At 42.5% G+C, this 5,000-nt stretch overlaps 1 protein-coding gene across 3 annotated transcripts in view; it reads right to left on the reverse strand.

Moving 5' to 3' along the window:
- Positions 1–5,000, reverse strand: part of LOC128687555 (UDP-glycosyltransferase UGT5) — a 212,593-nt gene that overhangs the window by 121,769 nt on the left and 85,824 nt on the right. The window lies entirely within an intron of this gene.

The following is a 5,000-nucleotide window of genomic DNA, read 5'->3' on the forward strand; positions in this document are numbered from 1 at the left end:
CACAGACATGAGGTTGACTGAGTGGCAGTGGTGCCACAGACATGAGCTTGACTGACTGGCAGTGGTGCCACAGACATGAGGTTGACTGACTGGCAGTGGTGCCACAGACATGAGGTTGACTGAGTGGCAGTGGTGCCACAGACATGAGGTTGACTGACTGGCAGTGGTGCCACAGACATGAGCTTGACTGACTGGCAGTGGTGCCACAGACATGAGCTTGACTGACTGGCAGTGGTGCCACAGACATGAGGTTGACTGAGTGGCAGTGGTGCCACGGACACTTTCATGAGCATTTGTGCTCTTATGGCTTTTATACTTTTCACCCAGTTGTAAATAGGTAACTATGGATATTAGCCGACTATTGTGGGAGGCATCCTGGGGTAGGGAGGGAGATGGGCAGGAGATCAATAAACTCTGGATAAAGCGTGGGAGGGGGGGGCAAATGGGGTGGATATGACACCGAGTGTACTGACTGTAATCTAACCTCTCATGGTGTGGCTCGTAGTGTGGTTTACGTCCACGCTGGACACCCCGGTTCGAAACTTCATGTTTGGACGAGTTCCTTTTTTTTTGTTTACTCTCGGAATGAAAGATGCTGGTCAAGGAACAAGGTTTCCTTAGGGTAACGTATCGCCCAGTGTAGAGATTTATCCAATTTATTGTGATTTGATAAAGACTACACGGAGCAACATGTAGTTATAGAATGGCAGCAACGTGTGTTATACGTGTATTGTACACTACGTGTGTTGTACTTTGCTACGTGTGTTATACACAACATATGTTGTACACTCTCCGCATCATGTCATTCACTACATGGTATAAGCTCTAACGAGGCGCAAAAGACCTGAAACTTGTCGTGGGACATGACCTTAGTTTGTATTCCAGGGACCGAGAGTGCTGCTTCAGGGGACAAAGCTGAGGGAAGCACAAGACGCTCTTAACAGTCTGTTAGCAGTCTGGAAGGTGACTAGGACGCCAGCGCAGGACCTAGTTAGCAGTCTAGGTGGTGACAAGGGGGGAAAAACGGAAATCTCTGAGGAACAATATCAGTAGAATAAAGAGAAACAAATGCTAGAGCAGCACACATTTATATCATCAATTGCAACACCATTTGGCAGCAAAAACAACACATGCGACGATAACAACAGCAGGAACAACATTTCTCTCTCTCTCTCTCTCTCTCTCTCTCTCTCTCTCTCTCTCTCTCTCTCTCTCTCTCTCTCTCTCTCTCTCTCTCTCTCTCTCTCTCTCTCAGCAACATCTAAAGTTTGTTTTCCTTCAACGGAAAATCAAGAAATTTTCAGCACAGCAACATTTGACACGATGATGGAACAAAGGATCGAGGAAGAATGAAAGGTTTCCTTTGTTCTTCTGAATTGCCTGAAGTAGGTTTCTGAAGTAGGCGTGTGCTGGAGGCTTCAGCTGGGAAAGTCAGTAAGGTTTACGTGGATTATATATAAATCTTTCATTAAGAATAGGAGAGATAAAGTGAATATTTCTGTCACCAACTGTGACTGTCTCCTGCAGTGTAGTTGGCGAACTCTGCATTCAGTATATTCTCTGCACTTTTCGTAAAAGTTTGTGCATATTGCAACGACCAGTGCGCTGTTTCATTTAGTCATCCATTTCATCCTCTTTATGTCTGTCTGTCAGCAACACACGCACCCACCTGCCGCCGTGGCAACAGTTACACCCGTGTACCACTGAGGGGAATATCAACGCCCACGTACCACTGAGGCAACACTTACTTACGCCCGTGTATCACTGTCAACAACACCCACGTATCACTGTCAGAGAAGGAAATCTAACCTGATTTTTTTGACGAGGAATATGATACTGATAGTGAGTGATGGATCCTGACGACTCCATGGTAGTGTCTGTATTTCAATTTTGTCATTATTATAGGATTTTGTTTTTACTTTTAGTCTCCCATTTTCTCTCTATCTCTCTCTGTCTCTCACGTACACTGTAGGCAAATCCTCTAAAAATGTGAAGGAATGTCCGCCGCTTGTGAGGCTGGCGACCGGATTTCTATTTATGTAAATTTGCCTTCTGTTTCCTAGTGTGAGGAGCACCTCCGGAATTTTTATCAGAGTTGATTGTAACTTGCACATAACCTCGCTTTGATCTTCCATTTTTGGATTTTCAAACTTTCCAAGGGAAAAAAAAAATCACGGAAATTTATCATCTATTTCGCGTGATTCGTATGCAATATTTTGGTTGCGGGAAATGCCACGAAAAATCACGGAGTGATTTCTAGCATTTGTCACTACAAGCCTCAGTCACGAGCCGGCGATGGGCTCGTGATCCAAGGAATTGGTGCTATCCATCCCTTCCTATGATAAAAACAAGTCTGTGTTCCATCCCCAGGTCTCTTTTCTCTCGTCTTTCTTTATATTCTTTTTCCTCCCTTGTTCCTCTCTCCGTCTCTTCTCAGCCATCTTTCTAACATCCTACCTCCTTACTTATATTTCTTAAGAAATACTGTGTCTTTTCTCTCGTCTTTCTTTATATTCTTTTTCCTCCCTTGTTCCTCTCTCCGTCTCTTCTCAGCCATCTTTCTAACATCTTACCTCCTTACTTATATTTCTTAAGAAATACTGTGAATTTAAAGCTCTTCGCTTTCTTTCTCCCCTCTCTCTCTCTCTCTCTCTCTCTCTCTCTCTCTCTCCGTCACTTCCCTTCTTTCCCCTCAACCTCCTACCATTTCAACATCCACTTTTTCTTCCCTCTGTTATCCCTTCTTTTATTTATATGTTTATTACCCATTTCTTCTCCTTCTCCCATATTGTATATCCCTTCAACATAAGAGAGAAATACCAATAAGGGTTCTTTTTTTGCAATAAAAAATCTAAAAAGACCCTTAAGCTAAGACTCGAGACATAAGAGTTAGAGAAGACTCAAGGATCTTGGAGCTATGGCTTGAGGAACAAGAGCTGGAGAACAGCATCTAGAAACGTAGAGCTCTTCCACATCCTATATCTCTCGCTCCCATTCCCAGCTTTCCTTTGTCAAGAAAGTCGGGAATGGGTTGCTAGATGGGGTGCAATGTCGCCCTATAGGAGTGGGTGAGGCAGAACTAGGTAGTGTTGACATTAATGACAGTGGTACTGTTGGTGTTAGTAATAATGTTGGAGATACTGGTAATAGTGGTGATAGTGATGTTGGTGGTGGTTGTGGGGAGCAGCTGGCTGGGTGAAGCTGAGTTCGAATGTACTGCGTGTGCGTCGAGGTTAATCTTGACCTCCCAGACAGGCCTTCCTGGGGCCAACCTCCCAGAGAAAACCTCGCAGACGCGCCCTACAAGCGGATTTTACAGAGGAAACTGTAAGGGAAAACTCTGGGGTACTTCTTCCCAGTGGAAACCCTACAGGAAAAATACCTGCATGGTAAACCTTACAGAAGAAACCCTACAGGAGGTTTCTCTCTACTCGGAGTTAAAACCGATTTAAATAACTCACAAATAGAGCCGTATCAAAACTAAAATATTTGACTAAGTCTACCATACGTATGTATCAGAACTAAAAAAATATGACTAGAGCCTAGCATCTATGTTTGTACAGCAGCTATAAGAATTGCCAAGTTACCCACACAAATGATTGTAAAATTATACCACTGAAAAGTCACTGCAAATGTATTTCTATGTCCCACTGTATTTCTCACCACGAATGGCACATACTATTGCATAACCTATACCTCTATGCTACTGTACCACTGTCTAGATATGGTACCAACGATACAATATTGCACAATCTATTATAAAGACATCTTGCTCTTCACTCCATTACTGTATCAATGTAGAACCATTCTAAAAATCCTCACCACTGTCCCACTGCAACGCAGACCCACTGTACTGCTGTATCCATGTTATTACGAAGACAACTTATTCTGAAGGCCAGGCAGCATCCACTCCATCACCACAACTTTCCCACTAAGTCTTACCAACTTTTTCATGGTACCTTGTGCTTGTATCAACCCATTCCTCCTGCCAAGCACCTAACAAACAATACATACTCAATGTACATTAAGAGAATTTGTTCGCAGATAATTTTCGTAAGTGATGCAAAGTTCGTAGCTAAGAATTTTCCATAAATTTTCACTGGGCAACGTTTCGTCATAACGTTTCGCCCCTAGACAGGTCGAAACGTTGTCCCAGTAAAAACACCTTTTCTTCACTATTATTCACCATTTTTAAACCGAAAATTTTCATACAAATCCATCAGCAATTTCCTAAATGACTTACAATAAACCAATTAATTTTTTTTCTTCTGAAATTTGAAGGGTCGTATGGATTACGATGTCCGCCCATTTCTGGCAAGAGATCTATTGGGTGAACAATGGTAAATGTGTTTTCTTCTGTGGAGTCGCACTACTTTAATGAGAAACAGCCGATGTGATAAACAAAAAATATTAGTTATACCGTACAATTAGCTTGATAAAATGAATATGAGATAATATTTAGACTTGTTTACGTTTCAGATCGATATGTTAGGTCAGGTTAGATTAAGTTAGGCTGGTTAAGATTAATTGTAGTGAGGTTAGGGTAAGCTACTTTATGATGCATTAGGGTAGGTTAGGTTAGATTAGGTTAGTTTAGGTTAGGTTAGGTTAGTTTAGGTTAAGTTAGGTAATGTTAGGTTAGACTGGGTTAGGTTAGATTATGTTAGATACTGTGTGATATATTGGAATACGTATGGCTAAGTTAAGTTTGATTACGTTAGGCTAGGCTAGGCTAGGGTAGGCTAGGGTAGGCTAGGCTAGGCTAGGCTAGGCTAGGTTAAGCTAGGCTACGCTAGGCTAGGCTAGGCTAGGCTAGGTTAAGCTAGGCTACGCTAGGCTAGGCTAAGTTAGGCTAGGTTCTCTCAACAACGATCCTCGCTGCATGGGATTCACCTACAATAACCGGTCATTTATTGCCTCAGTAATTGCCCTTCCGTTTCCTCGACGATCGAAATTGTTTAAAGTCGCCGCAAGAGTAAACAGAACACTGTATCTTATAA

This window comes from Cherax quadricarinatus, chromosome 11 (genome assembly GCF_038502225.1).
Source record: "Cherax quadricarinatus isolate ZL_2023a chromosome 11, ASM3850222v1, whole genome shotgun sequence".
Taxonomy (NCBI): domain Eukaryota; kingdom Metazoa; phylum Arthropoda; class Malacostraca; order Decapoda; family Parastacidae; genus Cherax; species Cherax quadricarinatus.